General features: G+C 37.9%; 1 pseudogene; it reads left to right on the top strand.

Moving 5' to 3' along the window:
- Positions 1–9,722: 9,722 nt before the first annotated feature.
- Positions 9,723–13,334, top strand: LOC125491290 (annotated as a pseudogene).
- The last annotated feature ends 204 nt before the right edge of the window (positions 13,335–13,538 follow it).

The following is a 13,538-nucleotide window of genomic DNA, read 5'->3' as shown; positions in this document are numbered from 1 at the left end:
TTTTTAGGATTTTAACTTGCATGTATCCTTCATTTAAATATAGAGCAGACATGTATAGAGCCGGTTTGGCTTCATGGAGAGAAAGAGTCTAGGATTGTAGCATTGCTTCGTCGATAATCTACGAATACTCCGATAGTACCTATAGTGCTCAGTTACGATACGTCACCGGACAATCAAATAAATGATCATAAGTTTCTTGAACCAGGACACACATAGGTATATGAAATGTCATAATATGCACTCGACGAAAGAGCGGGCATTGAAGTGCGCAAAAATATTTATCCCCGAAGACTGGGTAAATGTTATTAGGGTAGCTCGAAAAGTCAATTCATACAAAGCGCAAGTTATGGAACATACCTGCATATTTTAGGGACTTCAAAACTATGAGGGAGATAAGTATCTTCCAGCAAACTGAAGTCTACTGATGAAAGCGTTTTGAAATGGGCTGATATCAAAGTGCTTGCGACTAAAAAATTATGTACCTTTCTTCTTCAAAAATGACTTCTTGGAAGACTTCAAAGAACTTGAACTTAGACTCAGACCTGGGACGAGAAATTCAGAAAATCTTGAGCCGTACGAGCGTAAATAGCTATTAATGGGTCAAATTATGATAATAGCAGTCAAATATGGAGACCTGTCGCGACGGTACTATCATTCCTAGGACATTTGCGGGTTATTGGTGATGACAATGGACAACATTTCAAAAAACTAAAGCTGCTATAAATCGAAAACCATTTCGAGATTTAGCTCTAAAGGCCATAAAAAAAATGTTTTTGTATTTTTTGGATGTATAATTTTCGAGAAAATCATAAAATAGTAAAAAAGTGCTGATGACGTCATGCATCAGGTGCGATGCATTTTGAAGATCATAGCCTATAGATTTAAAAACAAAGTAACTGTAACTTTCATTTTTGATTGACGTTGACGTTTTATCGAGTCGTTGTTGTTTATTTGGGTAATTTTCATAAATTCTGTTTGGACACTTTCTAACTATTTTTTTAATTTATCATATAAAATGGTTAGTACTTATTAAGAGATGACCTCTATTTAATATGTCCCAGAGCATGCCACCGCCTACACAGCTGAAAAAATGCTTCTGCTAATTTATTTACATGATAAGTACCTACTTTGTATCATCAGAAATATCAATGTCATTTGAAAATGACCCATTTGTTGGTTGGCATGTAAACAAAGTTTAAATGTCACTTGACAGTGTCATTTATGTTTTTTTTCGAGACTAAGGCAATAGACAAAAATAAAAATTGAGCCTAATATGTGATGCCATTTCCGGTTTTAAAATAATTAACTTTAAAGTTAAAAATAACATGCAAAAATTAATGTATATACAAAATAAAAAAATACGAGTCCTCTAATTTTTTATAACCTTTCCGAATAGCTAATAAAAATATAGGGTAAAGAAAATGAAATGTTGTCCATTTGGAAGCAAGAATTCATGACAATGAAGACGAACTGACAGCTACAAGAAAGAAAGAAAGAAAATTCGTTTATTTCTAACACACAAAGAAACAACACATACATTTACAGGAAAAAGTTAAAAAGTAATAAAAAAAAAAAAAAATGAGAATGTTGCTTCTCGGTGCCGAAATGAGTTCTAGCTCAGCGAGAAGCATAACATTAAACTGCGCTTACTGTTTTATGATTTTATAGTAATTACCTCTTTATTTTGAGCAAACGTATTCCAATAAAAACTAGGATTTATTAATAAGATAAGATAATTAATAAGTCTTATTAAAAAGTGATGGTTCTGGCCCACCGGAAATGGAATGACGCCGGCGGTTACAATATATATTTTTTTTAATGTAGCCTGCTTTGTGTCCCACTGCTGGGCAAAGGCCTCCTTAGATAATGACCACCGTTCCCGATCCTGTGCTTCTTTCGGCCATTGAGGCAAAAACCTGTCGAGGTCGTCCCGCCATCTCCGTCTGGGTCTTCCGCGACGCCGACGTCCATCACTGGGCACCCACTCGGTGACCATTCTGGCCCACCGGTCCGGGTGCATGCGACAGACGTGGCCTGCCCAGGCCCACTTCAGCTTCGCAGTCTGTGCGCCCACATCAGTGATACGAGTCGAGGAGCGTAGCGTGGTGTTCCGGATTCGGTCAATCCTTCGTACACCAAGTATGGTACGCTCCATCGATTACAATTATAAAACAAAAATTGTCGGTTCAAAAAAAATAAATAAAATCGGCGATTACAATTATTATAAAACACAAAATTATAAAACAAAACACAAAAATTATAAAACAAAAAATCGGCGATTACAATTATAAAACAAAAATTGTGAAGGTTCGCCTTAGTAAACAACTTTTTTTTTTGAAAGTGAATTATATTTGCCGGATTTCTGTGGATCAACTGCAACTGCAGCCTTTATTACCATAATAAATGACCTTTTGATAATATATTAGATTCTGGAACTCTTCAAAATAGATATAAAAGAGCCTAGAACTCAGAAAACTGTAAGAGAGCATTTACTCCCGGCTAATATTTATTGATAAACAAAACAATTGTGAGCATTTTTTTGTATAAGTTGCGCTACTCAAGTATTGGATCGGGAATCTTTCGAAAATATTAGCTACGTTGCATTCGCAATAAAATGTTTTTTTTTAATTTCCTGCTAGGTATTAACGGTGGTTTTTGTAAATTTTTGCAAATAATCTTTGTTCTTAATGTGTGAATTTCATCGTCTTCACAATTACTATCGCAACATAGTTTTTGTAAATATTCTGGTATTAACGGCTCTAATTTAGGTGAAAGGAATAGGTTTTTTATATTGTTATATTTTATGTAGCCTGTACATAATAAATACATGACAGAGTCAAAGGCACACGTATTTTTGACGGTAATATATTTGTAATCTACATAACACGAGTTGCATAAGTTTCCATTTTTGATAAATTTAATATTGGGTACTGTTTTGGATTCGCTAAGTCTACCTTGTCCTTTCCAATGTTCTATGTAGGAGGGCTGATCTGCAAATATTGAGTCAGTATTAAAAATATTCATATTAGTTTGGTTTGGTTGGTGATTCTTGCTGAAAAAATTCAAATTTGGAGTTGGCTACTATAGACTTACGCGATTGTTTTAAAAATTGTCTAGATTTGAGTACTTGGTTCAAAACTAATTTTGTTTTTCTTTTATTTTTTTGGTTTGTCATTATTTTGTTTCGTATATTCTGGCTAAGACTATAGAACTCTAATTTCAATTCGCCTTCTATATTATCTCCATGTAATTTAAGAAACTCGTCTAGTCGATATTTTGCCAGTTTCGTTTTAATTAAAAATAAGATTCTCTAGGGTTTCGAAGTGGCTTTCCACGCCTGAAGAAGATGGTGTGCCTTATTTTCTGATTTAAAATGGCAAATTGGACCATAGTGGAAGTTTTAAAAGAATTCTTTTAAATGTAGAAGTAAATGGAGGATAGTAATAATTGTTTTTGTTTTTGTTTAATATTGGGTTTTTATTTTTAGTTTTTTCAACAATATCGTCAAACCGTATCGTATGGCTACTATAGACTTACGCGATTGTTTTTAAAATTGTCTGGATTTCAGTACTTTGTTCAAAACTAATTTTGTTTTTCTTTTATGTTTTTGGTTTGTCGTTATTTTGTTTCTTATATTCTGGCTAAGGTTATAGAACGCTAATTTCAATTCGCCTTCTATATTATCTCCATGTAATTTAAGAAACTCGTCTAGTCGATATTTTCTCAGTTTCGTTTTAAAAATAAGATTCTTTAGGGTTTCGAAGTGGCTTTCCATGCCTGAAGAAGATGGTGCCTTATTTTCTGATTTAAAATGGTGGAAGTTTTAAAAGAATTCTTTTAAATGTAGAAATAAATGGAGGATAGTAATAATTGTTTTTGTTTAATATTGGGTTTTTATTTTTAGTTTTTTCAACAATATCGTCAAACCGTATCGTCATTTCAATCGTCTTTGAAATGGAAATCTTCATTATTATTATTATAAAGTAACGAAAAAAAAGCTTCTTCATAGAAACTTTGTTAGTCATGCATGAGACTGTTTATTATGGGAAGTTGTTTTTGTCGTCGCGAAATTCCAATTAAAAAAATCGTTTATTTGAAAAAAAAACAAACAAAGACACATAAATTTGTTGAAACCTTGGTCCTCAAACTAGGATTCCCTGTGCTATGAGGACCAATGAAGTCGAACACCAAAAGTTGTTTACAATGACCCCGACATTGAAGATTTCCTTCGCTACGGCTGAGGTCGTGTCTTGTTTGTGCCTAACCGGGTCGTAACCCGGGGATTTTTCGCACCCCCTGCCCTACCGTTACCTAGACCGCTGCCGTAGTCAGGAATAGTAGGGCTGCCGGGAACTAGGGGCCGGGACTTTGGGTGTGACTCCATGGAGGATTTTGCCATAATCACCACGCTTTGCAATGCGGGTTGGTGATCGCAGGGCTACACTTTTCGTACTGGTGACGCTGCTGCCCATCGCCGGCCTATGGGATTTAGTTTAGCTGTTTTTGGATGGTTATACCGCCATCATCCGGTCGCCAGAGCCTCGTCTGTTATTTAGCAGGGTGCACCACGGGCAGGTGAGGTTGGCAATTGGTTCATTCGGATGTTTAGAACCCTTACACCCCACGTCCTTACAATGGGACGCAAGACGCAACTCGAAAGAAACATAAAAATCTAAATAATAATAATAATGATAATAATAATAATAATGACTACAAGCACCGCCATGACCAAGTAGCCTCCATAATTCACCAACATCTAGCACATTCAGCCCATTTCATAGAGAAGAAAGTTCCGTACTACAAATACAAACCTGAAACCGTTCACGAGAATAACCATTATAAACTCTACTGGGACCGCACTATACTAACCGATAAAACTGTAAATTTCAATAGACCTGATATCGCCCTTCTAGATAAATCAAACAGGACAGCCTACATCATCGACATAGCTATTCCAAATACCCACAACATCCAATCTACATTCACAGAAAAGTTGTCAAAATACCAAGACCTGGCAATAGAAACTAAAACCCAGTGGCGCGCCCAAACTATTCACATTGTGCCTATAGTTTTATCATCAACTGGAATCATCCCAAAATCTCTTAAAAATTGCCTGGAAACAATTAACGTCCCAAAATCTATAATTTACACCCTACAAAAAGCCACCATATTAAACACATGCCGCATCACCAGAAAATTCCTCACAACATCCGTCATTTCATCCCAAAATTAGGCCCTCCTCACTTGGCTTACGTCCGTGAGATAGGGAATAAACCTCCAAAAGGAGTGAAAAACAGAGATAATAATAATAATAAAGCGGCAGGGCAGCATGTGGCGAGCTGTTGGGCATTAGCGACCCCACCCACCCGATGCCGGGGAGAACCCCTGTTTCTCATCTCTGGCTTGCCTTTATTGGTTGTCCAGAGTGAATACTGACGAGGAACAGGATCTCCCACTCTTGCTTGCCTTCACTGGCTGGCTTGAGTGGTGTACCGCTAGAGCAGAAATGCTCGGAGGAAGGAAGTATATCCAGTAAGTGCTTGTAGGGGTCTTGACCGGCATCCGCGATTGCTCTGAGAGCCTTGGTATACCTCTCCACCCTCAGCACCTCATGCCATGTTGCCCCCTTGTTGCTACGTCACTGTTATGTGCTAGCGACTGTTTTGGGGGCCCATTTAATGTGTGTGTGAGTCACCCCCTGACTTTTTATCCGTATGTGAAACATATAGGTCAGGCAGGGGCCATAGTCCTTCCATAGTCCCAGTTACCCAGTCCATTAAGCACCCCCTTCCATAACCCTGTATTAGTTTTCTCCATATCCTACAATAGTCCTGCACTAACTAATATTTCCTTGGGTTTACTTCTATAGTTTACACAGGGAAAATCGTCGGTTGGTGTCACATTTCATTTAGATTAATGTTGTCAAACGGGCCTCTACATGTTGGCTTCGGCCCCATGCACGCCTTCCAAATGCCCGGGACCCCATGGTCCCATGGTCCCGTGATGGTAACGACACAATATAATAATAATAATAACGTTTATTGTTTTTTCAATAGCCATATTACAAAGATATATAGTTTCACACAACTTAAAAATAACTTATAGGTAACTAACATGCAGAGCTGGATATAAAATAAACTTACAAAATTCAGAAATGTTGAGTTGTTGCAACGGTAAGATACAATAGATTGGCTAATTATGTAATTTATTTTTATTTTATTTTATTATTGTTAAGGAAACATACAGAGCAGATGGATGCATTAAAGTTAAATACATAAGTAGTAGTTTTTTCAATAAAGTTTCCACTAATATTTAAAGACATTTAGAGTAATGATTTTATTTCTAAAGTATCTATGTACACAATACAATCTAAATAACTAATATAAAATTAAAATTAAACTAAAAAGAAAATGCTGGCCAGATCGCTGCCACTGTCGGGTAGGGTACCCAAGACGCTGGCCGCGTTACCCCGCTGTATAGCGATGCTTAGCCTTTGTGCGAGGTAAGAGCCAGCCCTAGGGTCCCTTGAGACTTCTATTAGTCTGGTGCTGATGTCTTTAAAAAGCTGACGTGCCTCCGGTCCCCACGGCCCTAGGGTTTCGACTCCGAAAGGCACAAACATGTACCCCTCTCCTAGGGATGCATATTTGCGGCCTTTCATCATCTCCGCCCGCCCGGCCGCAGCGCCAGCCTCTCTGGAGGTAGATGGAAGATGGGACGGTGCTAGTGTGTCCACGCATGTTGCGTCCCACACCAGCAGCCGGCCCCTCTTCCATGGCACCAGACTCATGCCGTCGGGTCTCTTGCCGTCGTCCCGCATGATCCCGCTTGGCTCTAAGGTAGCGGGAACGTTTGCACTGGCAAGGGCCCGGCGGATGGTGTCATTGAGTGCGGCATGGCGCGCTATACGCCCGGCACTTCGGCCGCACGATAAGCCGTGGTGACCGCGGCGGTCAGCATGTTCCCCACAGCGGCAGCGATGTGGCTCATTGGTTTGAAGCCCTAGTCTCAGGCTGATGGCTGGATTGGATTGGCTAATCAAAATATACAAGTAAAGTGCTAGCGCCTAATAGGGATGTCGAATGTGCTAAAAAATATCGATATTTCGATATATCGATATTTTCTTTTGTATCGATACTGAAATCGATATATCGAAAAAAATATATCGATATATCGGTAGCTTAATAAGAATAAATCCTTGCGAAACGAAATTCCTTTATTATTTATTCCATATTTTAACCACCCATTAATCAGCTCCAGCTCATACCGCCCGCTCCGTCTCTGGCAATCAAATTGCACACGATCTCTGCGATACAGGCTCGCCTAGTGCAGAGTTTACCGGTAACATTGGAGTTAATAATTCCAAGTACCCTCATTACCCATTTATGAATTAGTGATGATGTATAAGGATTCTGTTTAAATATTATTGAAATAATGTAATTGTGTTTTTTGGTAAATAAACTTATTTGTATTTAAAAAAACACATTTGTTTTGTTTTTTTAAACGTTTTACTAACATAATTATTTAATTCAACCAATATTTTTCTGAAATAGACAAAAGAAAGACCCTCATTTTAATGTGCTCCGCGGTAAGTCGGCTCCTGTTATTCGGCACTGTAAGATTTACGGCTGATGCCACCCTCTCCGAAGAAACAGAGGATGCAGGGGGGACCAAATATTTCAACGCTATTTCTGAAAGTGCTGGAGTGAAATGGCGGCTGTCAGTCCAGAATTTTATAGGATCACCTTTCCTTGGCAATAAAGGCTGATCTAGGTATTGTTTTAATTCAGCAGGCATACCGCCACTGGTCGAAGATGTAAAGCCGCTAGTTGACGCTATGTCCATGAGGATTTGTTCATGCCTAGACCATAGTGAAGGAGACGGTGAATTATTTTCTGATTCAGACGCCACTCTGACTTCAGGAGAAAGTTGCCCCCTCCGCCTATGCTCCATTCGGTTTTCCGTGGTTAACTCCGTAATTGCAGATGATATTGCCAGGGCGGAGTTAAAATGAATACGCTTAAAGCGGGGGTCCAAAATGGACGCTTTGGCGAGCAACACATGTTGCTCCAGTGGCCTTAGTTTCGCATTAACCCCATCCAGCAAACTCTTTTGAACTGCAACGCCTATGCTAGTTGAAGGTCTCCCTTGTTCGAGTCCTTTTTGTAACAAATTTGATATAGGGATCGCTAAACTAGCACTTACATACTGTTCACCACTAATATCTTCTGTAGCTTGCTTGAATGGGCTAAGCAGTGTTATAACGTCTCGTATGACATTTAGCTGTGATGATGCAATCATGTCAGGTGCATTTCGCTTTGTCGATAAAAAGTAAAAAAGTAAAGGAGAAAGGACGCCGCCTTGAGGGACGCCAGCCAGAACTCAACACCAAGAAGAACTCTCGGCATCAGTACGTACACACTGCTGACGCCCTTTGAGATAAGGCTCGAACCAACTTATAACTGCCGGAGATACGTTAAGAGATTGAATAACACCAAGGAGTAACTCAAAGTCAACCGAATTGAATGCATTGCTGAAATCCAGCAACGCAAGGACAGTAACTTGCTGATTATCGATGTTGTGCCTGATGTCATCGGTGACTTTTATTAAAGCTGTGACTGTACTGTGGCCTGGACGAAAGCCGGATTGAAAAGAGTTCAGGAGTTGGTTGTTGGAGAGGTAGGAGGATAACTGTTCGAAGACTAGGCGCTCGAGAACTTTGGACAGAAACGGTAGGATAGAGATGGGTCGGAACTGGGACAAGGACGAGGGGTTAGGGACTTTTGGTAGTGGAAGAATGAAGGCCTTTTTCCAAAGGCTGGGAAAAGAACTACAAAGGAGAGAATAATTTATCAAATTGGTGATGTGCGGTAAAATGACGTCCAGAATAGAAACTATCATGTGGGCACTGATATCATCAATACCTACAGCTTTACTAGTAATATCAGAGATGCATCTCTTAACGTCACGGCCAGTAACAAGTTTGAAATTGAAAGAAGGGCAGTCAGGGATTGGCAAGGAAGAAAGATGATTAAGAGCTTCTGTTCTAATTTGATCATTTAGAACTAATGGAGGTGTAGAGAAATGCTTATTAAGAGCAGAGAGGTCAATGTCGAAGTTAGTGTTTTCAAAAAATTCCACAACTGCGAATTATCACAGTTTTCTATGGATGTATGGATGTATCGGCGTTTTGCGTCCCTACACACTCTATTGCATCGATTTCTCAACTCCTTGTACACTTTCAGGTTCTCTCCAGTTGAATGTTTCTTGTAGCGGTACTTGGCTTGATCTCGTTTCGTCATGAAGCCTTTGATCTTGTCCGTAAGCCACGGGGCAGGGAGCTGTTTGACACGGACAGGACGAAGGGGTGCATGTTTATTAAACAGGTTTGTGAGCAGAGAGTTAAACATAGTTACCTTCTCGTCAATATCGTCTATGTCGTTCAGCTGTGCCCAATCAATGGCTTTGGCATCCTCAAAAAGTCGCTGCATGTCCACTTTTTTAAAATTACGTTGGAGAATAGTACGCTTTTTAGGTTTGGGAGGACCTTGTAGGAGAGATAAAGAAGATCGTGGTATGAAAAACAATCAGCTGTGGACTGACCGTGTTTCATAACAAGATCGGGAGAAGAAACAATGATCAAATCTAGGAGAGTAGAATCTGAGTTAGGCTGATGGTGAGTGGCTTGAAGAGGTAAAATGTGCAGATTTTTTGAAGTGACAATGGAGTGCAAGGTATTAGAACGAGAGTTGTTTTTGAGAAGGCAAGTGTTGAAATCACCCATGACGATAGTATTGTCGAATAAAGGAGAGAAATCTTCAAGAAGCTTCTCGAAGGAGGAAAAGTAATTTACAGTCAGTGAAGGGCTATAGCAAACTCCGAGGAGAATCCTGCTGTAGCCTAGACGCACTTCTATCAGAAGATGTTCGGCTTTCTCAGAATACTCACTCGGAGATTTGCTGACGATCGTAAAGGGAATATGACTACGTAGATAGATAGCCACTCCACCTCCGCCTTTGTTAGTTCGGTCATTCCGAATTAGCTGAAAACCTGGAAGAGGGTATAAAGATGAGTCAAGAGAAGGTTTTAGCCAGGATTCAGAAACAAGAATGACATGAATGTTGTTATTATCAAAAGATGCAAGCATATCGGAGCAATGAGCCGGAATACTCTGAGCATTTATGTGAACTACATTCAGAGATTTCGGACAGTTCGAAAACGAACTGTTGAGATTCGAAGAAAGAGAAACGTAAGACAAGTCACAACTGCTGGCTGTGGCAATTGAGGAACATGAGAGAAAAGAGTCATCGTCATCATCACTATGGGCAGAATTATAAATACTCATACAAAAAATATATACTTAATAGATACAATACAATATACTTAATATAATAAGATTAAAGACGTAACTAAAAATAATATTCTATAACTATTTGATATAAATATTTTAACTACCTGCACTATTATTGCCAGAACCCTAAAATTATTTAGTACAAAGTAAATAATAACAGTGTCAAAATAATTATTCTGAGATTGACTAGGTATAACGTTATCGTTACTGATATAGTTTGTTACAGAAATTAACAGATTAACTAATGCATGTGACATTGACAATTCGATTTGACACATGAAAACAAACACAACAGCGTTGCCAGAATGTTACTTTTGTAACATTTTACGTTACTTTTGACCCTCTCATGTTACCTTCATGTTACACGACTCTAAATGTTACTTTCAAGTTACTTTTAGGTCAATAAAAAATACAGAATTTTTCATCAGCAAAAAAAAAATAATCCTAAAACGGAACGCATCCAAGAAAGTTTTTGTTCGTCATGTTGGCGCACTTGACATTGTCCTCACACTCACTCGCATTGTATTTATACATCTCCCATCTCGCTTAATCAGGCGAGAAACTGGCGCGAACGAATCGAAACAATGTCTTCTAACTTTTCGATTCGGTCATGTTTTGTTTGTTTGTTTTGTTGTGATTCAACTTTTGTAAACTTTGATTGGGTTATTGTTTTACTTATTGCAGAAGGCATTGCTGTGAACAGTTGGTTCCCTATACATTAATTTGTGTTGCTAACAATACTTGGTAAGTAAATGATAATTAGTAATTCAACAGCAAAGTCGTGTTTGCAACTGAAATAAGTTTATTTTGGTATTGTCTTCTCATTATCAAGTAAAAAAGCGTAATATAGTGGTGTTTACTGCACATTAGCTTCCATAAGTTAATGCACCTAGCTATTTAGGTACTTAATACTTACTAGGTATTTATGGTTTATATACTTACTTATGGTTAACTTTGGTTTATTTACAGGAACTACCTAGAGTGGGCTAGAATTTCATTTTGTTTATCTATATCGGCCAATGCGAACAAGGTAAGTTGTTTCTAGTTATAATTTGAATGTTTCAAATCAAATGAATAAGCCCGCGCGCCATCATAATTATATTTCACGCGTCAAAGTCTTTATTGTCTTTTTAATATGAAGCAAAATGCTATGGCAATTTAATGGCAATCTAGAAGGCTTCAGTACGGACAATCTCTTACATTCCAGTGTTGCCAGCTCAATATTTTTATGCTTATTCGCCATATTGATGTATCTTTCGACGCAAAATATTTTGTGAACGTACTTAGTACTTGCGTAAATAACCTACAATAAATCGGAATTGCAAAGATAAATACGCAGTTATTTCCAAAATTCTCGAGAACTAAAAAATTACACATGAGAGCTTTTATCTTTGCAACGTCGAAATAACGAGTTTGTATAACATAATTTTGTTCTCATAGTCATAACATGTACTGAGCTATTTACTTTGAACTAATTTAACAATTTGATTAATAAATCTTGTGTTTCGATGCACGTTACTTTTTGGGGATGCCATGATATAGGTATTTACGCACATATCCTTTTTTTTACAGAGACATGGTTTTGTCTCTGTTTTAATGTACTAACTTTGTCTATCGCTCTTTTTTGCATGTATGGTGTCAATGATGTATTGCATGTTTCGCTATGACAAAAAAAAAACACTATCTGAAGATAATGGAGAGGTTTTTGTCACCTAAAGCATCTACTTCCAAAGAAAAAAATAATGATCGAGAAAATATCGATAGCTCAGTAGATGAGGCTCCGGCCGAAAAAAAAGGAAGCAAGTTTATAATTTTAACGAAAAATGGCTAGTAGACATCGCATTTAAAAACTGGATTTCAAAAAGGGAGCAACAAAACGGCTCAGTCACGGCCTTTTGTAAAATATGTAATTGCAGTATACTGAACCATAAGCCTGCTCTTGTAAAGCACCAAAGTACTATAAAACACAAACAAAATGTTAACGCTATTTGTAAATCAACATCTATAGAAGAAGCTTTTAAACCAAAAAAAGAAGAAGAACTAAAGAAAAGAGCTGAACTCAAATTATGTGCTTTTCTTGCCGAACATAATTTGCCATTGTCGTTGTCAGATGACTTAATACCTTTTTTGAAAAACACATTTTCTGATTCAGATATAATAAAATCTGTCAATTTGGGAAAAACAAAAGCAACGAATGTAGTAAAAACTGTACTTGGTCCCATACTGACAGAAGAACTTGTGTCAAAACTAAAAAAAAACAACATTTAGTATTGTCATGGATGAGACTACAGACATAAGCTTTAAAAAGCAATGTGCACTGGCAGTTATATTTTTTGACGAGGATGAATTCTTGGTTTGTACCCAATTCCTTGACATCTATGAGGTTACTTCTGGAAAAGCCAAAGACCACACAGATTCATTATTGAGATGGCTTGAAGATAAACAGATCCCCTTAAAAAACTTAGTTGGCTTTGCTTCTGACACAACAAACAGTATGGTTGGGCGACACAACTCGGTTTTCAGCCACTTAAAAGAAAAAGTACCTCACATTGCATGTGTAAAGTGTAGCTGCCACATGATCCATCTAGTTGCATCTAAAGCATGTCTCAAGCTTCCGAGATTTGTAGAAGACTTTTTAAGAAATGTTGGATCTCATTTTAGCCGCAGTTCACTTAGACAAGAGAAGCTAAGAGATTTACAAATATTTTTTAATGTTGATGTTCATAAAATTTTGAGTCCTTCAATTACAAGATGGTTATCTCTACAGGCGTGCGTCAACAGAGTATTAGAACAGTACGATGTACTCTCTGAGTACTTTAGACTTGAAGTTTTAGAAGATCCAAGTAAGATCACGGAGGTTATAATAGGCGTACTTGACAACAAACTCACCATAGTTTATCTAGAATTCATGTCTTACGTCCTAGATCTATTCAACGATTTCAACCGCCTGTTCAGTCTGAAAAACCATTGCTCCACCAATTAAAACCTGAGATTCAAAAATTAATAAAAGCAATAGGCAGCAACTACATGCAATTCAATTACTGTAAAACTACCGATGCCTACCGTATAGAATACGCCAATCCAAGATTCTTTCTGCCCCTTGAGAAAATATATTTCGGGGTAGCTACACAGTCATCAATTGAAGAATTATCAAAAGAAATTCCCGAACCGAAAACCGAAATCACTG

This window comes from Plutella xylostella, chromosome Z (assembly GCF_932276165.1).
Source record: "Plutella xylostella chromosome Z, ilPluXylo3.1, whole genome shotgun sequence".
NCBI lineage: Eukaryota > Metazoa > Arthropoda > Insecta > Lepidoptera > Plutellidae > Plutella > Plutella xylostella.
This window is presented reverse-complemented; position numbering and strand designations above follow the sequence as displayed.